Genomic DNA, 26,241 nt, shown 5'->3' with positions numbered 1-26,241 from the left:
AAAATTATTCAGAAGATCAAAACTTGAGAGGCATGGTTATTCACTCAAAACCCTACATAGAAAATATTTTAATTTTTACTGTTGATTTTACTAATATTTTTTTTATAATTTCTTTAAGATTTAGGAAAAAAAAACTGCAAAGTAAAAAATTTACTATGGATTTTAGTAACAATGTTTTTTACAATCTTTATTCCTATATAGATTTAATTAAAAAATTTACTAATAATTTTTTTTACAATCTATTTTCGTATTTATATTTAATTAAAATTCAAGAAAAAATAAAAGATTTAATACTTACCTTAAACCCTTATTTTTTTCTTGCTTATGTGACTGCAAAATTTCACATGAGGATTTAACTCCCTATACCACTTCACAATTAAGGATTTTCATTTTAGTCATTTTAGATTTGCTAGGTTTGTGCTACTATATATAAGGCGTTTCACATGTAAAGAAGGGGGGGCACTTATTGAATCAAATCCAAACCTTGTCGGCCCTATCTATTTTTTTTTCAAATGGATTTTTTTTATCGGTGCACTGCTGTCAAATAGCACCCTTAAGTCCAAAAAAATTGTGTTTAATTTTTTATGCTTTTGTATTTCACTGTGATGGCAGTGCTTTTATCGTTACATCTTGCACCATCATAATTTAAATTTATTTAAAAAAAACAAATATTGTGAGTGCTCAACAATTAAAGACCTAGTGCATTTTATAAATTAAACGCACTGGGTCAGTCATGCACATAAGCACATCAATTATCAAACTTCTTGTTGGTTAAAAATTGTGTGATTTATTTATAAAATATATTTAATGGATATTTTATTGAATGGTATGGGTTGTATATTGATAAAAACATGTCTGAGAAGTTGTCAAGTAACAAAAATATTGATTGACATAGTGATAACACATAAAAAACAAAAACAAAAAGACAATTTCCTTGTAAATTCTTTACAAAATTAATATGTTTCAACTATATGTAAGTTTAACTAATATGTATTAGCTAGCATGTGTCATGCAGAGGAAAATAAGAAAGAAGCTCGATAAGGTTATTTCTGATATAAGTGAAAAAGAGCGTAAAATTTGATAGGAAAATTGCAAATTGATGAATTAGGTGAACGAAAAAATACTATTCAATATGAGATTTGTTTTTGAATTTTCATTAATAATATACTTAAGAATATTAGATAACATGTTTCAAACAATCTATTAATTCACATATGTTTAATTTTCTACAGGGACCAACAAAAAAAGAAAAGAATGTCCTTCTAAGAAAAAAATATTATAGAACATGTAAATGACAATGAATTGGTCTTTATCTCATCTAGAGTGGTGTTGGAGGTTAATGGAGGGGGCGGGGGGAACTTTTGCAAAACTATGAGGGATATTGTCGAATGAACGTATAGATGTACTTTCCACTTATAATACAGAAATTAATTGAATTATTCATAAAACCAAGTTATATAAACTACAGAAAGTGCTTCCAGAGAAATGGTCAATGAGACCTGTCAGAATTGCAATAGAAAAACATACAACAACAAAAAAATCATTCAAAAAGTAATATTTCTAAAAAAAATTCTATGTATATATTACTACAAGATTCATTTATTAATATCAATTTTATTATATGTAGTTTTGATATACCAATATAAAAATAGTTTATTACTTTCTCAAGAAGATTATGAAAATCCCAAATGATCAATGAGCTCATATCTAAAACATGTCAGTAGGAATGTCCAAAAAAATGTACAAAGAGATGGTCAAAGAAATAGACACAATTGCATCATAGGAGGAGTCATCTCAACAACAATGTGTTTCAAATGTTTGTAATTATTGATTTTTCCTATTAGGTGCATATAAACAAATAATTTAGCATTAAATATTAATTTTCAAGTATCTTCTTGCAGAAAAGAAAAGAAAACGGAATTCATTCAACACATAAAACGGGATGACGAGAAAGAAAAAGGTTGATATCAAAGTTTGTGAGTAATTGTTAATATTTCCTTATAACAACTTAAGATTTCATTTTTGTATATTTTAAGTTTTTCTACAACAACCATCCTCGAATGTCTTCATATAGGTGCTAGCATACAAGGAAGAGCCATCATAAGAATTGAATGACATTGGGTTAAATATGGGTTGTGAGTATATGTTGGCATATCAAAAATTAATTGTAGAATCTGTAATTATCTATGTTGTTTTACTTCTCTGAGTTTATAATTAATAGAACAAAAACATACTTTATATTAAATCTATGATTTATTATGGAGCATAACACTTGCAGGAAACAAAGTATGGAACTACACCAACATAAGAGTTGTTGAAAGAAGGCATGGTATTTGGTTTTGAAAGAATGTGTATAACTCAACAATCACTTCTTACTATGGTACATTTTTTCTCAATTTACATTGACATATATTTTTTATTTCAACTTTCATTATTCTCACCAATGTAGATACACTCATTACACATTATTTTTATGTTTGTAGATGGAAGATAAAGAAGAAGAAAATAATCAATGCAATAAAAAAACCATCCAAATAACCCAAATCATGGAAGTAGCTTGAGCACCAACGACAGTTCCAGCAAAGAATGTATTTTTTGAAATAATTGTCTATGAAAATCAAACATTTTTTTGATGTAATGGACATAGTGTCCCAATTTAAAGACAAGGGGTTACCAATAAATATCCATTTTTGTATGACAAAGAGTCTCTTATTCATATATAATAAAATACATTTTAAGTTATTTTATTACATTGTCCAATGTTTCTATGAAATGTTACACTAGTAATTAAATATATGAGTGAATATTATAATGAAGAGATGCAAAATTTGAGGATATAATAAATTAATCCAAACATCATATATGAATGCACTAGCCCCAAGGGATAGCCCAATTGGTTGAGCCCTTGTTGCTAAGTACCTTGCTTATTGGCAGGTCTCAATGTCAAATATCCTCGACACTCTTTGGGTTAGGCCTGATATATTAGGCCGCTTTTGATAGATTTGTGTGGATTAGTGCTCGTGGACGTAGAGGCCACTCACTAACTACGAACCATGGTTTCCTTAAAAAAAAATCATATATGAATGAACTAATAAAAAATTAATTTATATGAATATTGTTATAAGATATATGTCAATTTTTTTCTGAATAACAGATTTAAATAAAAATAATAATTGCATTGTCAAGGGTCGATGATTCTAAAAAAAAAGAAAATGGATACTGGGACATCGTCTATTAATGTGCACCACTTCAAATACGAGTTTTCAACAATATATTTACAATAATGAAAAATGGTATCCCAGTGCATTTTTAAAATAAATACGCACTTGGGGGAAGATGCATATTTGATGCACTAGTGAGATTCACCTTTAACGCACCAGTGCCTCATTACCTTTAATGTGATGATGTGTTATATTACGTAAAAACACCAATACTACAAGAATTTTTTTTCTTACCCTGGTGCCTTTTCTAAAAAGTACAGCACTGAGGCTTTTGAAAACACATAAGAACCAGTGTTGTTTATACAACTCATTAGCACTATTGTATTATTACACATAACTACCCAGTGTGTTGGAGAGATAAAAGCATTGGGACTGCAAGTTTTATTTTTTGCCCCAGTGTCCTCCCTGGAAAGTATTGCCCAAGGCATTTTCCGAAGACATAAGAACTAAGGCGATATACCTTATAGGAAATGGTTTTTTTTCATTCCACGGCCCAATGCATGGTATCATAGATTGTATGTTTCTTTTTTATTGTTGAAGTACAGGTGAATTTATAAATTTAATGCGCTAGTACTCCAATTGTTTTCTTCTAGTCATGATGCTTTTATTTGAATTTAGAGCACCAACGCTTTTATACTAATAGCGCACTAGTGCCATTTTTCCACTTAGTGCATGCTAAGAAAACATCCACTAAAATATATGGTTTCCCATATTTTTTTACTTATTAAGAAGTTTCATTATTAGCTTCACTAAAACATCCTCTACAACAAAAGGATGTTGTAGCAGATATTTTTTTGACAATTTTTTCCAATTTCATAACACTAAAAACCTCTGTTATAACCTCCACTAGAAGGTAATTTTCTTGTATTTTTATTGGCTCCTAATAAGTTGAATTCACAAGCGTTCAACATCAAAAAAATTATTCCCACTCTATGGGTTGTGTTATGTACCTTGGGGTCCATTTTCATCTTTGATGGGTCCCCTTGTTATAGGGACATATCGCTCTTATATAAAACTCTTCCTAAACTATGTTGGATTTATGTACCATCTTATGTACTTAGAGGGATACTTTGGAGAACCTCTTCTCTATGTGTCCATAGCCTTGCTAATATACATTGCGACATAGATCCATGTTATATTCACTAGTGGTTTTGCCCTCCTAGCCTCATGCAAGGATCTTGTCCAAGACTGTGGGAGATCTGGAGAAATATATGATTTTGATGTTTGAACGTCTAGTGAGAATAATTATGCAATTACTCCTCATTGTTATTTCTTTAGAAGCTTTGTCATGCCATTAGAGCTGATTATCGTTCTTGGTTTCCCTTCGATACCTGTTAATTCAACTTCCTTTCATTCCCAAAAAAAATTCAAGAAAAGTTCTTGAAAGTTAAAATCTATCATACCCAAAGATTGTAAGCATTGGACTCTTAGTACAACTTTAGCACCACCCATTGGAATGGAAAGCATTGGAATATTCAATACATATTCCCCATGGTTAGCATGACATTATGGCACCTTATAGAGAAATTTATAGTTCCTCTATTTGCAACCATCACTTGACACTCTGGTGCTAGATATAGGAAGCAATTCAAATCCTTGGCTATCTTACAATAAATAAAATTATGGGTACTACCCTAATCAATCATCATTATTACCTTTTCCTTATTGATATGTCCTATCTGGAGAGTTTGAGGAGTGATAATTCCTGGAAATGAATTACAAGATATTGTCAGATTCATTTCTTCTTTCTCTAGGGTTGGTTCTTGATTCCTCTTGTTTTGAAGTTTGTTGTTCCTTTTCTTCCTCCTCTTCACAATATATGTAAAATAATCTCTTCTCAACATACTTATGACCTTTAGTGTATTTTATATCACAACTATCATAAATCCCTTTTGCTCTTTTTTCTTCTAATTGTTGTGGTGTCAACCTTGTGGGTTGTGGAAGGCTAGGAGAAACAACACTTCCATATTTATAGTTGTGAGTGGAAGGATTCCTTGTTTCCATAACTTTTCTTTCAATTTTTCTTGCCAACCTAAATGCCTTCTCCAATGAATCAGGTTCCCAAAGGTGAACCTTATGTTGCATGTTATCCTTTAAATTCCCCATGAAAACATCAATCCTATGCTCCTTTGGAATATCAGTTACCCTTATATTCAATTTTTGGAAGTCCTCAATGTGCTCTGCCATTGAACCATTTTATTTGAGATTTATCAATTGGCTAAAGAAGGTGTTTCTCGTTGTATCCTCATAATATGCTATCATTTCCTCAGTAAAAATTGACAATGTTACAAGTGGTTTACGAGAACAAAGTCATCTACACCATACAAATTAATTAAGTTCTAAATATAAAGTTGCAATGTGTACCTTTTATTTGTTTTTCACAATATGGAGATCAAAATATTGTTCTGTTGACAGTGTTGGACCCGCCAACCTGTCAGGGGATCCCCTCGGTAAGAATTCCCAAAAATACCTCAAACTGTTTGGTGTAGGAGTCCCAACAATGGGTCATATAGTATCGCCTTGACCGCGGTTGCATGTAGAGGCAAGCAGAATGTCCTTGGTTGTAGCAAGGGTGTGACTAGCACAGCAAGCCAAGGAGGATGCATGAAGGGTTCTAACACAGGGAAGGTAGAATGAGTGTGCCCCTTGGAAACCTATGGAAACACACATCTTGGAAGGGAACACACGAGAAAAGATACATCACAAGCTAGAAGACATGTGAACCTACAATCTATAGTGTTGGTTAAACCAACAACAAATCTCAATATGATTCATACATACATATCTAGAAAGAGTCTATACACACATGTGTAAGCAAACAACTATATATATCATTTGATAAACCAAGATAATTGAAATACAATAACAAGATATGCATGAAACATGTTGCCTCTATTATATTAAGAGTGAAAGATCCAATCAAGCAATACCACCATGACCAACCACTAGTTCCAACAACGGAATGTTACAGTCATTGCCTCCTACTCCTCCAAAGAGATGTACTAGATTTTCACTATGAAGAAACCAAGGCTCATTACAATACACTCCAATCTTTCTCTAAGATACACCTATAGGAAGCTTCACCACCAAAATCATGTACAATAAGTTATGAGGTTCTATAAATAGAAAAGGGTGGGCTAACCCTTGAAATTCCCCTTTGTGACTCTTCACCTACCCTCATGACTCTTCAACTACTACATGAATGTTACATTCGACCATTAACATTTTGTATTTCACTTTTACAAGATGTTACATACAATCTTCACATGTACCCATGTGAGACAAAATAGGATTGGGCAATCCATGCAAGGTATCACTAGGACTCAGACAACTATGGGAATACTAACTCTTTGACATCCACACGATGATTGATGGTGGTGAACTGATGCCAAGATTGGTAGTCTGTGATGGTGTCTGCATGTTCAATGGTGACATTCTACTGAAAGCGAACTCTCGCCTCTGTTGCATCCAGGTACACTAATTTTGCACCTTTGTCCAAGTCATCTGATAACACGCGCATCATAGTCTTGAGTGTAGCCAAACCAACAACATACTGATGCATAGTTTCTACACTAATCTCCAAGTCTGCGTTGGTGGCTACACACATCAACTTGTCAAAGTACATGTCCATCTTAGTTCAGAATTGGTTCTTTGACTTCACCTCAGTGAGTGTGCCAATAGATGGGATTGCATGTGCATGCACAATGACATCCATGCTTCTGAACACCTATGCATGTGAAGCCTGCAAACTGGTGATGAGATGCAGGAGTTCCTCATAGTTCTAGATCTAACTCTGGATGTGTGCCTTCAACTTTACCTCCTTTGGCTTCATCATCTTTTGGAAATGCAATGGGGCTCCTTTGTACCTCATTTTCCATGTATGCATGCAGTCAATAATAGTGTGAAGATTTAACAAGATGCATACTCTCCTAGCACAACGCTTCTGTCAACCGTTGAGATGGACAACTACCTTATGCATGGTGCCCAATCTAGAATACAACATCCGCATGATTATTTTGAGGGACGATACTTCATCCAGTATCACTCTCTTCAACTCTGCTCTACCGGATGATTTAACATGTTCTCGTACCTACTTAGATGTTTGTAACTCCTTGGCCATGCGCTCATTCTCTGCTATCAAGAATCGAACACTCAAGTTGGTGGCCTCAGCATATGCTCTGGTAGCATCATCCAATGCTGCTGGATGCTTGTGAACATTAGATATGGTCACCCATTCTTCAAACTACGTAGGAGATGTGTGGACATCCGGAGTAGGCACTCTACATGACTGCAAAACCCTGTGTTGTGATTCATCGAAAGATATGTTGTGCATCTCCACTTCTAAATTGTCTTCAAGGATCTCTGTGTCTCCTTGATCACTTGGGATTTTCTTTTCTTCCAGATTTGGTGAAACCGGTAAAGTGACCTCTCGGTTATTAGGCATGAGGTCAATATCCTGTTTGGACTCTGGTTACACTGCATACGTATCCATCTACTCTAGCATTTATTCAATTTCTTGAGCTAAGTCCTGCTCCTGCAACTACTTACCCTATTTGTTCTGTTCCAGTTGTTTGGATGATTCCATAACTTGTATGGGCACAATTTCATCAATCTTTTCATGCTACACCTTCTACTGTGTCTGTCCCTGTGGCACTTCATTATCTCTTCTGTGCAACTCCTATTCTTCCCAGAGTTGTTGCTTCAACTCTTGCAATTCCTTTTCTGTTTCCTCCATCCTCCATTTATCTCTTTGAATTTACGCATTCCTCTTGTCTCATTATCACCTCTTAGCCTCAATCTCTAAAGTTTATTTCATCACGAGTGGATCTACTTTAAACTTGTGGCTTTCTTCTACCTCTACGATGTCATCAACCTTTCTCTTGCCTTTTTCATGCATAGGTTTGTTACCCTCTACTGTTGCTAATGATGGTGCTCTCTGAGATGCTGCTTCGCTAACCATTCCAAAGCTATGACAACTAGTTCATTGAGACTAGAGAAGTTATGACAGTATCTCCATGGGTCTTCCTCTAGCCAATGACATGCCCCATGGATCTAAGGAAATTTCACTCTTGCACAGTGTTCCTTTACAAAGAAATGTGAATCATATGAATTTAAACTTCTGGTGCCAAAAATGAATTTTTTTAACTCTTCCATCTCGGCATCAACATGCTTAATATTTTGTATCTCGCACAACCTGATCCACAAAGGAAGAGCAATCCAAGGTACCTTCTTCTTCCTATGCAGTCTAGCTAACATCCCTATTCAGATATGATATGACACTTCTTGCATGATGAGATTATCCATGGAAAACTTTGGTAAAACATGTGGAGGCTTCTCTGCACTATACATTTGTATCAAGTCGCCAAGGGGTGAGGCATACCACTCTGCTATGTCGATCAGTGCCTCCATTGTTTCCTGTGACATGCAAGGTGGATCCTGCTCAAATATCATTTTGTACATTGGGGTGACAATGTGGTCTGACAACTGTGTGATGACTCCATGGAAGCTGCATTTCGAGAACAATCTACAATAAGTGTGCATAGAGGTTTCCGAAGGTGTTCATGTGCACTTCAAACCTAAGAACTAATGATGGGCATGGATTACATCCAAAATATAAGCGAACATTATATTTCTACTTGTTGACATTTGGGAAAATTTTGGGCTTATGTCACCTATTCCTTTAGCCTGAGAGCCAACATGTCTGACTAGTTGCAATCCCTTCCTTCACTAGCCAGTTGGACCAATACAATCACCCAGCTATGTGGGAAGGTCTCTATCTCCTCTTGGCTGTATAAGTGGCATGCAAAGATGACCAAGTATTGATATGCCTTCCATAGTATCTTTGTCTTGTAAACTAGGATGGGTGTTGTCCGAAACTTGGTTGGATATTTCATCCAAATTTTCAATATATCCCTAGAGTTTGCATTGTTGTGTGTGCTAAAGGGTTTCTCCATTATGATCACTGGTTGTGAAAAGTGATACATCTCATGATATTTCTTTGCCCTAAAGGTAGAAAGCTCTGTCCCACTGACACTGCTCAACATCATCGTCTCAGGATCAATGATTGAAACAATCCAATGTATCACGTTCGCGCATGGAAACTTGGGATACCTGCATGCAATCAGGCACAAGCCAAATTTGTGGATGTTGACATAGATCCTGTGGTCTTCTATATCTTCCTCAAATATGCCTGAGAATGTATCATTGATGTCCTTCGATTTCATCTTGATGTCTCTATCTATGACCAGCTTGGTGTCTTTGTAAATGGGCAAGCTCATAGACACTTATTCAACTACAGCTCTAGTTCCACTTCCAATGGTGTTCTTTGACCCTGCTCTCTTCGAGGCCATTGTACCTATGCTACTGAAATACAGATGAACACATTCTATACCTGGAGACATAGTGACACTCATGGAAAGCAATCTATCAGGTTAAAACCAAAACAAATATGAGGACTAACATGCAACACACTTGGGTGACTGGCTGTAAAGAGTACGCAATTTTCATGGGAGGTTGGGAGACTGACTGCCAAAACTACACAAGGAATAGCCTAGGCTATCAGTAGGATGACTGACTCTTGAAACTATGTAATTCATAGTCCATCCTGCCTACTGAGGATTGAAACTACATAATGCACAATTTCAATCAGCAATGACATGCATGCCCATAGACTGAATTGCGCAATTCTCTGGGTCAACAGGGAATTGCCTCCCAAAATTGCACAACACAAGCCTAGAGGCCAATGCTAGGCTAGATTTGTGCAATTTATGGAGGGAATGTAGAGCCTTCACTTCCAGAAATGCGCATTTCTATCTGGGAAAGGGAAGGTCTAAGCCAAAGCAACCTAGACCCGCTAATAGGCGACTGAAAACATGAAAAGGTTTGGATGCATGGCGATACTAAGTGTAAGCGAGTGAATGGTTTTGCATGAAACAATGAATGTAAGATTTAGAAAATGAGAACATGTGCATGTGTGCGAAATGAATCACTGCAATGGCGACCATCCATGTAAAACAGTGTCATGCATGCGACAATAATGAAATGCAAGAAAAAACTAAAATGGTGCCTCTACAAGCTAATATACATTAAAATGATAATAGACATTCAACAAAAGCAAGAAAGCAACATTCATACAAAGCGAAATATGAAAGGCAATAGAAAATCGACAAATGACTAGAAAAGCAGACTTACCCAGAAACAATTGAGCTGAATGTGTCGAAGACTCCTAGATGTGTTGTGGGATATTAGAGCTCCAAGATCAACATGAGGAATGATCTCTATAGCATCGAATAATTAAGTTTGAGTCTTATGATGTGCATGCCACAAATCTGGGAGAAAGCGAAACTTGGAGGGAAGTTTCTAAAACGATCTTTGCATGTAACCTCCAACTGCTCAAAATAGATCCCTAATATTTAGGGATGCTTTTTTCATGCTTATTTTCACTATTTCGAGAAAAAAACAACCCATGCATGTAAATTAGGATTGCTCAGTCCCATAGGGAACTCGTAAACTTGAAGGCACATGTAACAGTCTGCAAGCCTGGGAGAGGTATTTACGCAGTTTCTGGCCTAAGCAAGGTTGGCTGTCCCTCAGGAATTGCACAATATCTAGGGTCAATAGGTCACTGCCTCTCAGAATTGCACAATTTATGGGTTGAAGGCAAGTGTTAGGCTGAATTGCGTAATTTTCTGAGGGAGGGTTGCCTGGCTGGATTACGCAATTCTGGGGCCCACAGGCAGCCCAATAGGATTGTTCAATTTCTGGAGGGAAGGTTGGTTCCACTCAAGAATTGTGCAATTTTCTGAGTGAATATCTTAGCCAGAAAATTACCTAAGTACGGAATGGTAGCCTATGATGGGAGACAGGCAAGTTGACATGTATAGGTTGGAAATCCACTGAAACCCAGATGAAGCCTATGTACATGACAGTTCAAGACAGGCTACTAAGGATGGTTGGTAGGGAGGCTCCAAAACGAGGCTAAGGGAAAATTTTGGAGGGTGGTTGTAGCCGCTACAAAATGTTCCATCTATAGTATCCATGTTACCAGATCCTTGCCATCAAACCTCCTCATATCGATCTTTGGAATATGGTGGGTCTTAAATCCAACGTTAGATTCTATGAAATCATGATTAACATTCCTTTTGTTCTCATCACAAGTTTCATGTAATATATTTTTTCCATTAGAAAGCACTTGTTGTAGCGACTTTGTCAAACCTTCCTTCAAACCTTCGATGTCTACTTTTAAACCATTCTTCAAATCTTCCATGTTGCCTTTAATTTTTCTTCTATATCATCCATATTACCTACCATGCCATCCATCAAAACTTCCATGCCTAATTTTAAACCATTCTTCAAACCATCAATCTTAGCTTCCATTTCATTTTTGGTTACTTTTTGCGAAAGTGAAATTTGTTGCACTTGGTCTTGTAATTTTGACATATCATGTTGCATTTCTTCCTCTTCTTCATGTGTCGTAGTAGAGATTTTTGGTTTCTTACTAGGGGTTTCCATTTTCTTTCTTTGAGCAATTTTGGAGTCAAATAATGATATTTATGCTTCACTTTTCCCCTTGAATCACTTCAAACTATTTTTTCAACCAAAAATTATGCAAATCAAAAACAAAAAAACACACCTTTTCCTTACTTTGTAGGAGCTTGATATTGAATCTATTTTATCTCTATAATTTGGGATCTCCACAGTCTAAAATTTTGTCTTATGTTAGCGCAATGAGTCTTCTTTCTAACCCCATAAGTCAGACCAATATTGGAGTCTTCAAGAAAGTGTTATGCATGATCTCCCAAGATGACCTGATTCTAGACTAGTTCAGTAGATTAAACATGTATGGAGTGCCACATGTCATTGTTTCGACCTTCGATCCTAAAATTGCTACATGAAAAATTGAATTTCATTCACTTTTAGTAAATTTCCACATATTTTAATTTCCCTGGGTCACTTGTTTAAGATTTATTTTTGGATCTTGCAAAAACCCTAACTTCCAAGGATCATATCTCGAAAAATATAGTGAACCAAGATCTAAAAATTTTACACAAAGTTCACCAAGATTTCTGCTCCATGCCACAAAAATTTCAGCTTCTTAACCTTTGTATAAAAACATTTATAGAGAAAATTCCAAGATGACTTGTTTTCAAAATCAAAACCCTAGAATCCAAAGCTCTAAAACCAAATGTTATGCAACCAACTCACAAAAAAGAAAAAAATATAAATCAATGACTTGAAAAATAGCCTCTTAGAGGGGGGAAAATCCTTTAATTCACATAAATGAACAATTCTTACACGATTCAAATGAAAAAATCTCCTTTCTATATATAGGATCTTAAGGGGTCACAACATAATCAGAGCCTACATAATAATAATAATGTAAGGGCATAATGATAACAATAGTGGGCTTCTATGGGGTACAATAATAACAATATGCGGACTACATGGGCACAACAATAACAATAAGGGGATGCACTAGGATTATAGGGACCTAATAGATCCACTATGTATTTCTTGTGGATACATGTACTAGCATTTAATGTCATAGATCTGACATGTATAGTTGGTGGACAAGTCCAATTTCTCCTTATGTCAAGCATGGGTATGCCTACCTCAAGGATGATCTTCTTATGAATGAGACTTGGTTGTTAGTTCATATTTGATTAATTCAAATTATCTTAATATTTGGCTACAATGCATCAATTTTCACCCTTATTTTTTTTACTTATATGGGTATTACAAGGAGGTTATTGTATGTTATAGGGATAAAATTACATAATTAAGCAATCCCTCATAATTAGTTTGTTGCAATTTCATAATTATGAAATAATAATTATTTTATAGAGAAAAAAATCCATAATTGGCAGGAATGTTCTTAGTGAGTTCAAAAACTCTCATAATTAAGCACAAAACTCATGCATGACTTGTAATTGATTGGTTTAGATATCATCAAGTGTATCCATGACTTGTATCCACCTCATTCACATGCCATCAAGCCTACTAATGGCCCTACTTGTCAAGATACATCCTCCTTTAGGAATGGTCTATATAGTGAGACCCTTTTAAGGGGGATGGGGGAGGAATAGAAAGAATAGTTGAGTGATGATGGTGAATTATTTCTAGGACCATACTTTCTTGCACATGACATGAGCCTAGTCCATTGGTAAGTAGAGGAGAGAAAATAACCATGGATCACAAAGGAGATCATGCTTTCACTAAGGTATATTTTTCATTGTATTTCTTTATATTGATAAGAATACAAATTCTTTTGTTTCTAGTGTCTTGTTCATGACATGGAAAAATCGATTTATTGTTTTAGTTTTATTTGATAATTAATCTTCCTTTCATGGAGGCAAGAGTTGTATTTCTTTGTTTGTAGTTATGTGGAGGAGCTTAGTTCTAGTGATTAGAGTGGGATCTCCAGGTTGGAGTGTGATCTTTAATAGCAAGATATCTACATAATATACATCTATATGTAAGGTTTGAGCTACAAACACTTATTTTTCTTGTCTCTATTGAAAATAGCAATAAGAAATGATAAAAATAGAATCCAAAAATTCGAGTTTAATTTGTTCTTGAATTAAACTAAGAATTAAAATCGAATTCTATTCTCATAGAAACTTATAAATAGTTAATTAAGTTTAATTAACTTAATTAGATTAGGAATTTCGAGTTTGAAGTCTTTCTAAAGTCATGTATATGTTCTCCCTATATTATAGAGGTCCAGGATGAGTAAATTGTGAGTTGTAATTAGATAACATTGTTTACTGAGTTAAGTTCAATTAAATTAGTTCCAAATTGTTTGAGGAACTAATAGTGAGTTAATAGTTAGTTGGTGCACTAATGCATTAACTAGTGCTACTCTAGTTAACTAAATATTCCCTCATCAAAAACTCATGCATGTCGATTATGAGAAAGACCCAGTTGAGACTAGAGTGCAAGGATAGGTTACTATCAGTTGTATAATTTTCTGAGTCGTACAGATGGTGCATGCAATCAAGAACGGAACCTTGAAGGGATTGCATAGTTTTAGATGCACTGGTTTCCCATTAATATGAGCTAATCATCCATAGGAATTGCGCAAGTAAATTGGGGCTTGGAGAGCTGGAAATTGGCTAAGTGTTGGCCAAGAGGTTGCTTGTGAGCTGGAGATTGATTTTACTAAGTGCTGGGATTATTCTTATGAGAACAAGAATTGTATTATCATCTTGGATTTTTAATTTAATGCAATACAGATAGCGAGGTTTTGAGCTGTGGATTTCCCTGAATATTTATTGTGTTATGTGCCACTGATTTGTCTTCCTCTTATTGATTATTGTTTTCATCGATCTATTGACTTCCGTTGATTGATAGTGGAAGTAGTTTCTTGTCTCTTGCTTTAGCACATTGCATGAGCTTGTGAATCTACAGGATTTTATGCATGGTAACAAAGTTGAGAACAATATACTAGAGGAGATTTGGAAGTTTTGAGTTCAGGGTTAAAGGTGAAATTCAAATTTGCAGTACATACTTCAGGATCGACAGATGGCATTCTACATTTTGCAGCTCAATTATGCCTTGGATGGTAGCTCTAATTAGATGGATGTCATGTTGGAAGGCAATGGCTTGAAGGAATTCATTGATCAAGACATTCGTAAGCCACCAACATCAAATGCTCAGAATCTCACTGAATGAAAGAAGTGAGTGGCAAGGTCGAGGCAGATAATCCTTGAGGGAGTTCAAGAACACATTGTCTCAAGTCTCCATGGGATGGAAACTCCACATGATATGTGGAAATCATTGAAGGAGTGTTTCTAGAACAGCAGTGACCAAAGGAAGTTATCACTAAAAGATAAACTTTGAAAAATCAAGATGGAGGCGAGCAACTCAATTCCAAGTTACTTGACCAAATTCACTCAATGTCGTGATGAACTTGGAAGTGTTAGAATCATGGTTTTCAAGGATGATATGGTGATTCTTTCTCTTCTAGGACTCCCAAAAGATATGGCATAGTTATTTGGACTTTGTCAATGGTTTGGAGAATCTTCCAGATTAGGAATGACTGTGGTCAGATTTGATGCAAGAGGAGATCAAGAGGAACACCGGGGATGGGACCTCTTCCAAGGAAGTGGAAGAGGATTCTGCCTTATCGAGTAAGGAAAAGAAAGGAAAGGGAAAGAAGTCCCAAGATGAGGAGGGAGGAAAGAAGATGGACTTGATGAAATTCAAGTGTTTTCACTATCATGAGCACAAGAACTATGCCAAGAATTGCCCACAAAAGAAAGCAAGCAAGAAGAAGTCAACAATAGCGATAGTAGGTGAAGCTCTAGCTTCACAATTAGAACTTGATTTCAATCTCATTGCATGCATGGCCAACACTATCATGGGAGGCATGTGGTATCTTGACAGCGGTGCCTCATTCCATATGATGGGGAATAGAGATCTCTTTAGTGATTTTGAAGAGAAAGACCTCAAGCAGAGCATAGGTTTTGGAGATGATGAGAGGTATAGAGCTACCAAGATCGGTACGGTTACCTTTTAGAGGGAGTCTGGCTCCCCTCTCAAGTTCACAGATATGACGTATGTTCCAAGACTAAATAAGAATCGCGTTTTGGTCGCGGTATTGGAAGATTGTGCTTATGATGTGGTTTTTAGTAAGGGAAAGGTATTTCTTACACACATCACCAAGGGATAGGTGAAACAGATCAGTTCACAAGTCAAGAACCTATATTCTCTTGAGTTTCAAGATGCATACAAATCCAAGAGGAGAAAGGCAAAGGTTAGAGACTTGATGGTTGAGAGGGAGGGTAAATTTCCTCTCAACATGCAGCCCCAGAAGAAGCCTCAGAAGTAGCTTTAAGAAATTGTGGAGCAACCACAATTAGATAAGTTGATAGGAGACCGAGTGGAGATATCCACTCAAGCAAAGAAGAAGCAGCGTCAGAAGCAGTATCAAACAACTATGAAGCAACCAAAATTGGAGAAGTAGAGAAGAGACTGAGTGGAGGCATGCACTCATGTAGAGACCTCCAGTAGGGGGGATTTCAAGCCATGTGGGCAGAGGTATCACATGCATCCATACCTCCAGGTTTGAGGTTGGGTGATGTGAAGTGATAGTCTCAAGAGGGCTAAAATTAGGCAGGGTCCATTGAGAGGTTTTATCTCATGGATTGTACCTTGCTATGGGAGCCCAAAGTACATAGTAGCAGGAGGAATCAATGGGATTGATGCAGTTAAAGATTAGAGTGACAGAGGCTAGATCAGTAATATACTAAAGAGAATAGAGAAGGGTTGACAACAGCGCAGAAAGGAAGAGTCAACAGAAGTGAAGAGTTTTTAGTTGGTGGAGGCAATAATAGTTAGAGACTTTGATTAAAGATGCACCATACTGCTTCAAGTTGGATGTTTTTCTGTCTCTGGAGTTGCTGGAGCAGCAAAACTAGAGAGAAGTGTTGCATGCAGAACATTCCAAAGGTTGAGGATTGGGATCGAGTTGAATTCCTTTCTTGTTGAGAGGGAGTGTTGAAAATAGTAACAAGAAATGATAAAAGTAGAATCCAAAAGTTCCAGTTTAATTTGTCCTTGAATTAAACTGAGAATTAAAATCGAATTCTATTCTCATAGCAACTTGTAAATAGTTAATTAAGTTTAATTAACTTAATTAGGTTAGGAATTTCGAGTTGGAAGTCTTTCTGAAGTCATGTATATGTTCTCCTTATATTATAGGGGTCTAGGAGGAGTTAATTGTGAGTTGTAATTAGATAACTTAGCTTACTAAGTTAATTTTAGTTAAATTAGTTCCAAAGGAACTAATAGTGAGTTAACAGTGAGTTGGTGCACTAATGCACTGTTATGAAACCAGCTCAAGAAAAGATAGAAAAGATAGATCAACGCCTTAGAATTCAGCCTCTTCGAGGGGGAAACCTCCTTTACATTACATAAATGAATAGTTCTTAGATGATACAAATGACAAAACCTCCTTTCTATATATAGGAGTCTAAGGAGTCACAATATAATCCAACCGACCTAACAATAATAATATAAAGCCACAAAAATAACAATAGAGGGATTCTATGGGGCACAGAAATAACAATGTGGGGGTAATAGGGGCACAACAATATAAATAAGGGGTATAACTACAATAGTAATGGGGTAATCACTAGTATTATAGGGACCCAACATGCCCCTCTCCTTCAAAAAAGTGTTGTCCTCAACGCTTGAGTAGTTCTGGATACTTCTGCATAAAATTCTCATCCTCCCATGTGGAATCTTCAGCGGATAAGTTCTTCCACTTGATAAGATACTCTGAAATTGATCGATTTCGTAGCTGTCGAGTTCTTGTTTCTGTGACTGCTTCCGGTTCCAATATAATTTTTCCTTCCTCATCAAGTTCTGGCAATATTGTTTGAATTGGGAGCTTGTCACCTATAACCTTCTTTAAACATGAAACATGGAAAACTGGGTGCAATCGAGAAGCTGCAGGAAGCTCCAATTTGTATGCCATAGTACCAATCTTTTGCAACACCTTGTACGGACCATAATACTTTGGTGATAATTTATTATCCTTCTTAGCTTGCTTTAGGGACATTTGCTTATATGGTTGTAGCCGTAGGAATACCCAATCACCTACATCAAAACTTCTTTCACTGCGATGTTGATATGCCTGTTGTTTCATTCTATTTTGTGCCAACACGAGGTTATCCTTTAAGAGTTGGAGGACTTGTTGTTGATGTTCGATGTGATGTTCCACTGCCTGAACCTTAGAATTTTCTCTTAAATATGATGTGATGGATGGTGGTTGATACCCATAAAGTGCCATAAATGGGGTCATTTTTGTTGCTGTATGGAAGGAAGTGTTATACCACCATTCAGCCAGAGGCAACCATTTGACCCATTGTGTTTGTTTATCAGATACAAAGCAACGAAGATATCCTTCCAAACATTTGTTTACTATCTCAGTTTGCCCATCAGATTGAGGATGATAAGATGAGCTATGAGCTAACTGAGTACCAAGACAAGAAAATAATTCTGTCCAAAAATTTCCAGTGAAAATGGGATCTCTGTCACTTACAATAATCTTTGGGTTTCCATGTAGCTTTTGAACTGTTTCCATAAATGCAGTAGAAACTGTACTGGCTTTAAATGGATGTGATAATGCACAAAAGTGTGCATACTTGGTAAGTCTGTCAACTACCACCATGATGACACTCTTTCCTTCAGACTTGGGTAAACCTGTGATAAAATCCATTGAAACCTCCTCCCAACGTTGGCTTGGAATGGATAAAGGTTGTAATAGACCTGGTGTCTTAATTGTTTCAACTTTATTTTGCTGGCAAACCAAACATTCCGCCACAAACTTTTGAATATCTGATTTAAGGCCATCCCAAAAAAATTCCTTCTTAACCCTGTGGTAAGTTTTTAAAAATCCTGAGTGCCCTCCTAAGGGAGAAGTGTGCAATTCCATAAGAATCTTTTGTTTTAGCTGGGAATTCTTACAGAGGTATAAGCGATCTTTGTACCATAACGAATCATTTTTCCAGCTAAATGTATCAGAAGTACTGGAATCTTGTTGTAGCTTTCGAATAAGTGCCCACACTTCTTCGTCATTCTTCCACATCCTCATCCTTTCTTGAGAGTGCATCTGCCACCACATTTTGCTTCCCTTTTTTGTAGATGATTTCAAAGTCATAACCCAACATCTTTGTGACCCACTTTTGTTGCTCTTCAGAGGATAATCTTTGTTCTAAAAAGTATTTAAGGCTATCATGATCCGTTTTTACCTTGAAGTGTCTTCCCATTAGGTAGGGTCGCCATTTCTTAAGTGCATGGAGTATTGCCAACATTTCCTTCTCATAAATAGCTTTTCTTAAAAACTTTCCCTTGATTGGACGACTTTCAAAAGCAATGGGTCTTTCATCTTGCATTAGAACAGCACCAATTCCATTTCCTGAAGCATCACATTCCACAATAAAGGTTTTTGTGAAGTCCGGTGTAGCTAAGACTGGTGCTTGGCACATTGCCTCTTTAAGATGTTCAAAGGCCTTTGTTGCTTCCAGAGTCCATGAAAATGAATCTTTCTTCAATAATGTTGTTAGAGGTGCTGCTATTCTCCCATAATTCTTAACAAACTTGCGATAATACCCTGTCAACCCAAGAAATCCTCGCAGATGCTTTATGGATGTGGGGATTTTCCATTCCTTAATGGCTTTAATTTTGCTAGGGTCTACCTTAACTCCTTCATGAGATACAATATGACCCAAATATTCCACCTCCTGGACTCCAAAGAAACATTTGGATCTTTTTGCATATAATTGTTTCTCCTCCAATAGTTGTAGCACCCTGTCAACATGTTCAACATGATCCTTCCAAGACTTGCTGTAGATTAGTATATCATCAAAAAATACTAACACAAATTTTCTAAGGAATGGTTTGAAAATTGAATTCATCAAACCTTGAAATGTTGAAGGTGCATTGGTAAGGCCAAAAGGCATGACCAAAAATTCATAATGACCCTCATGAGTTCTAAATGCCGTTTTTGGAATGTCTTCAATCTTCATTCTGATTTGATGATATCCCGAACGAAGATCCAACTTGGTGAAGTAAATTGATCCATGCAATTCATCCAGTAATTCATCAATAACAGGAATGGGGAACTTATCTTTAATAGTGAGCTTGTTGAGCTCCCTATAATCTGGACACATGCGCCATGATCCATCCTTCTTGTGCACCAATACTACTGGAGCTGAGAAAGAACTTTGACTCGTTTGAATTATACCAGCCTCTAGCATTTCTGCAACCATACGTTCAATTTCACTTTTTTGGACATAGGGATATCTGTACGGCCTGATGTTTGGAGGAACACTTCCTGGAATCAGATGAATAGCATGATCATGATCACGCATAGGTGGGAGACCCTTGGGAGTCTCAAATACCTTGGAATGATTGTCCAAGACTTTTTGGAGATCTTGAGAAATAGATGATTCCAATGTGGAAACATCTAGCGAGCATAATTGTGCAATTACACCTCTTTGCTCCTTTTTTAGAAGCTTTGTCATACCATGAGAGCTGATTATCTTTCCTGGTTTCCCTGCAATACCCCTTAATTCAACTTCCTTTCCTTCCGCAAAAAGTTTGATGAAAAGTTCTTGAAAATTAAAAGCTATTGTACCCAAGGATTGTAGCCATTGGACTCCTAGTACAACATCCGCACCTCCCATTGGAATGGAAAGCATTGGGCTAGTCAATACATATTCTCCCATGGATAGCTTGATATTATGGCACTTTCCAGAGCAATTAATTGTTCCTCCATTTGCAATCATCACTTGACACTCTGGTGCTGGATATAGGAAGCAATTCAATTCTTTTGCTACCCTACAATGAATAAAATTGTGGGTGCTTCCTGAATCAATCAACACTATTACCTTTTTCTTCTTGATTTGTCCTTCTATCTTGATGGTTTGAGGAGTGGTAATTCCTGCCAATGCATTACAAGATATGGTCGGATTTATTTGTTCTTCATCTAGGCTTTGCTCCTGGAGTATATCTTCTTCTTTTGACCTTTCTTGCTCCTTTTCTTCTTCCTCTTCACAATCTATGTAGAATAATTTCTTCTCAGCACACTTATGACCTTTAGTGTATTTGCTATCACAACTGTAACAAAGCCCTTTTGCTCTTTTTTCTTCCAATTTTTGTGGTGTCAACCTTATAGGTTGTGGAAGACTAGGGGCAACAACACTTCCGTCTTTATAGTTGTGAGTGGTATGCTTCCTGGTTGCCATAATTTTGCTTTCCATTTTTCTTGCTAACCTGAATGCCTTCTCTAATGAATCAGGTTCCCAAAGGCGAACATCATGTTGGATATTATCCTTTAAAGACCCTATGAACACATCAATCCTATGCTCCTCTGGAATATCTTTTACCCTTATGTTCAATTTTTGGAACTCCTCAATGTGCTCCATTACTGAACCCTTTTGTTTGAGACTTATCAATTGGCTAAAAAAAGTGTTGCTTTTTGTATCTTCATAATGTGCTATCAATTCTTCTGTAAAAATTGCCCAAGTGATAAATTGTTTACGAGAGCAAAGCCATTGATACCATACAAATTGATTTGGTTCCAAATATACAGTTGCCATACATACCTTTTGTGCGTTTTGCACATTATTGAGATCGAAGAATTGCTCCATCTGTAATATCCATGTAGCGGGATCCTTGCCATCAAACTTCCTCATATCGATTTTTGGAATATGGTGATTCTTCGATCCAACATTAGCATCTATGGTATCATGATTAACATTTCTTTTGTTTTCATCATGAGTTTCCTTTACTACCTTTTCACCATTAGTGACCCTTTCTTGTAGCAACTTCTTCAATTCTTCCATGTCTGTCTTCATATCTATCTTCAAATCTGCCATGTCTCTCTTCAAATCTTTCTTTGAATCATCCATCTTAGCTTCCATGCCCTTTATCTTAGATTCCACGCCATTTATCTTAGATTCCACGCCACTTATCTTAGCTTCTATTAGCTTTTGTGAGCGTGACATTTGTTGCACTTGTTCTTGTAATTTTGATATATCATGTAGCATTTCTTCCTCTTCTTCATGGGTCATGCTAGAGCTTTCAGGTTCCTTACTAGGTGTTTGCATTTTCTTTCCTCGGGGCATCAGTTACTGATAATAATGCTTTACTATGCCCTTTGAATTCCGTTAAACGAAGCTTACACAAAAATTTAAAAAAAACTACACACCTTTTTTCACTTTATAGAAGCCTGATATTGAATCTAATGTATCTCTGTAATTTCGGATCATCCAGTTCTAAAATTGCTACCTGTAGTAGCCTTCTGCGTCCTCTTTCCAATGCCACAATTTTGAGCCAAATTGGATTCTCCAAGGAAGCGTTATGTGAAATCTCCCACAGTGACTTGCTTTTAGACTGGTTCAGTAGAGCGAACTTGTACGACGTGCCACGAGTCACTGTATAACCCTTTGAATCTGAAACACACGAAAAAGAAACTACAGTCCGTCCTCTTTCTGTACCTTTTTACGAAATTTCAATCCGATCCTCAGAGAGAGAGTTATGACGATTTTCCCCAGATCACCTGTTTTGAATGTAATTCAGGAGTCTGCAAAAAGGTCAACTTCCTCAGATCATATCTCCGAAAATATCACGCGAAAAGCTCTGAAATTTGGACCCAAGGTTTAGCGCCAATTCTTCTCAAATGGGTTTTTTTTGCGACTTCTGAAACGTCACAAAAAAAAGTTATAGCGAAAATTCCACGATGACCTGTTTGGAGCAGCGAAACCCTAGAATTCCAAAGCTCTGATACCAAATGTTATGAAACCAGCTCAAGAAAAGATAGAAAAGATAGATCAACGCCTTAGAATTCAGCCTCTTCGAGGGGGCAACCTCCTTTACATTACATAAATGAAAAATTCTTGGATGATACAAATGACAAAACCTCCTTTCTATATATAGGAGTCTAAGGAGTCACAATATAATCCAGCCGACCTAACAATAATAATATAAAGCCACAAAAATAACAATAGAGGGATTCTATGGGGCACAGAAATAACAATATGGGGGTAATAGGGGCACAACAATATAAATAAGGGGTATAAATACAATAGTAATGGGGTAATCACTAGTGTTATAGGGACCCAACATGCACTAACTAGCGATACTCTAGTTAAGTGAAGATTCCCTCATCATAAATTCATGTATGTTGATTTTGAGAAAGACAGTTGAGACTAAAGTGCAGGGACAGTGTACTCTCAGTTGTATAATTTTCTGAGTTGTATAGATGGTGCATGCAATCAGGAACTAAACCATGAATTTTCCCACTAATATGGGCTAATCAGCCATAGGAATTGCACAAGGAAATAGGGCCTTGGAGAGCTGGAGAATTAGCTAAGTGTTGGCCAAGATTTTGCTTGTGAGCTGGAGATTGATTTTACTGAGTGTTGGGATTGTTCTTGTGAGAACAAACATTGTATTATCATATTGGATTTCTAATTTAATGCAATACAGATAGTGGGGTTTTGAGTTGTGGTTTTCCCCAGATATTTATTTTGTTATGTGCCATTGATTTGTCTTCCTCTTGTCGATTACTATTGTCATCTATCTTTATGGGTTTTTGTTGTAAAGAGTAGAAATAGATTCTTTTCTTTTGCTTTAGTACATTGCATGAGCTTGTGAATTTATAGGACTTTCTACAGTCTCTAATATGTATTTGGATGGTTGTAGTGTAGAAATTTGGGATTGATCTTGTTTATTCACACACTAACCAACATATCTTGAGGTGAGGTCTGTGGATAAATAGTTCCTTAGCCTCTTTGTCATTTATGATATAGAAATAGCCCTAGCTTGATAGAGATAGAATGGTAGTGTCTATGGCTAGGTGGATTTCTAAGGTCTACATCCAATTGGTGCTTTTACATGAATATAAGTGACCTACATTATATGCTTTTATATGATGTGGTTTATGTATTTAATATTTGTTTTGCTATGTATTTGTGCAATTATGCATGGAATTCCATGTTTTTAGGACTACATATGGGTTTCATATTCAAAGCATATTTTTCCTCATGGTACCAAAGCTTATATCACATGTCTCAATTATTACAAAATTGGTATTAGAGCCATTAGAAATGTTATAGTTGATGTAAGAGCCTTATTTGGTATAATTAATCATGGTATCAAAGTATGCAAGGAAAATTTTAAGGATGGAATTTATCTTCAAATGTACATGTTATCACTTAGGTTGTTCCCTGCCTCCAGAAGGGAATACGACCGAGGTAACCACTAACCAATCTTTTAGCTGCAGATTCTAGCCAATCTGCAACCAGAGGGGGGCTGTCTGGTTGCAGATTGGCTAGAATCTGCAGCTAAAAGATTGGTTAGTGGTTACCTCGGCCGTATTCCCTTCTGGAGGCAGGGAACGACCTAAGTGATAACATCAGTACAAATCATGATGAAACATACTAGTCCTTAACATGAAAAATGTAAAATATTTTGATAATAATTTTGTAAACATATTAGAGTTTTTAAAGATATTTATATTTTTATAAAAACATTGATAATTTTTAAGGTAAAATAATTTTATGCTATAAAAATTGGGAAAATCGTTTTTAGGAAAAAAGAAGAATAAATCAATGAACGTTTTTGGGAAAACCATGGAAAATTGACCCTTAAACTTTTCTGTGAAAGTGTGGTAGAGAAAATTTAAAAGAGTTTTTAAAATTCCATATGTGCAAAAGTTGATTTGTATTAACATATGCCCAAGAGTGAGTATAGGGTATGTTTTTCTCATAGTTGTTTATCTCATAGCATTGAACACCAACTCTTCTTGTCTTAGTGATCAATATCTATAAACCAACATCATCATATAGTAATTCGAATCGATATGATTAGTTATAACCTATCCTTTTCTCATAGGGTGTGGATGAATTGTAATTTCAAGAATTACATAACTTGTACAAAATTGATTAGTTTACATAACTTATAGACCAACATCATCTTATACTAATTTCAATTAATATGATTAGTTATAACATGTCCTAAACTAGGGTGTGGATCGATTGTAATTTCGAGAATTGTGTAACTTAAAACCAAACTAGTTACAAGACCTTTAGGAAGGTTTGAAACCAAACATTCTAATCTATTTAAATTCATTCCCTATTACTAGATAACTAAATAATGTTTGTTAAACATGACCTTATCTATAAAATATGTACTCAAATTACTAGAAAAAACATATGATCGAACTAGTAGTCCAAGCTCCTCAATTTCTTTGCATTGTGATGTTGTACTACTATCCATGCAAATATATGATTCATTTATAGATAAAACATCTTGAGGCTAGGAAACCAAAGGATATTTTGGGTTCACTCCATTTAGAATGGATTCCAAAGCTTATCTTTTCCAATAAACACTTATGTGTTTCTTCCTACATAAAAAATAATGCTAACTTTATCAAAATTCAAATCTATTTTGTTCAATTTGTTCATTAAGAAGTCAATAGCTTCTAGCTACATTAAAGGTGATGAAACAACACATGTTACCTAATATATATACCATTCAAATCTATTTTGTTCAATTTGTTCATTAGGAATTCAGTAGCTTCTAGCTACATTAAAGGTGATGACACAACACATATTACCTAATATATACCATGATAAAGATACTAACAAAGGATGAAAACCTCAACATTATCATGTTACAAATTGGACCAATGATGACAACATTAACTTTATCTAATGAGCATTTTTGAATATGGTGAATACTAAAGCATGTGAATCTTTTCTCTAGCTTATGATGTCATGGTCTCTGAAATATTTTCCATATAAGGCATTTGTATCTTAATTGGAAGCACATCCAAACAAATTAAATTCAATTGGAAGGTCTTCTCTAAACAAAAACATTGACCATGCCACTTGAGAATTTAGGGAAAAATGTCTTGGAGTTACAATAGTTTGATAAAACAAAAAAGTAAACTAAAACACATATGAAATTTATTTGGTTTTCAATATGATGAAAAAACAAAGAAAAAAATGATATATGAATTGTTCACAAGGAAATTACAACAATTATTATGGAACCATGGATTTCAAGATGTTGAATCACAACATTAATGTCAAATTCACTCCATGTCTTAAGGTCCATATAAATGAAGGAAAAAAATAGATTTTTAGGCTCTTATTTGTATGTATCCTACTAAGATAGACATCAATGCTAGGGTTTTAGGAAACCTATTCTCATGCTATACAACATTAAAAGAATTTCTTGTGGTGCTTCTTTCCCAAAGGCATATTTGATGGGCATTTTAAGTATATTATGGATATGAAGTTAAGCTATTTTAGGAATTTCACGGAATAAATCTTAGTGTGTAGATTCGGTTATCATATTTAATCAATTAGAACCATGGATTATTATTCTCATCACAACTCATAACACGTGTTGTTGTTGATACGAGGTTGAATTTTAACTCTATTATGACATATTTCTATATTCTTTAAAATAAATAACAAGTTGACCCTCCTCCACCCAT

The sequence above is a fragment of the Pinus tabuliformis genome, chromosome 7 (genome assembly GCF_031772625.1).
Source record: "Pinus tabuliformis cultivar Carrire ecotype Pingquan chromosome 7, CPIR1, whole genome shotgun sequence".
NCBI classification, from domain to species: domain Eukaryota; kingdom Viridiplantae; phylum Streptophyta; class Pinopsida; order Pinales; family Pinaceae; genus Pinus; species Pinus tabuliformis.
The sequence above is the reverse complement of the archived record's forward strand: the minus strand, read 5'-3'. Positions refer to the sequence as shown.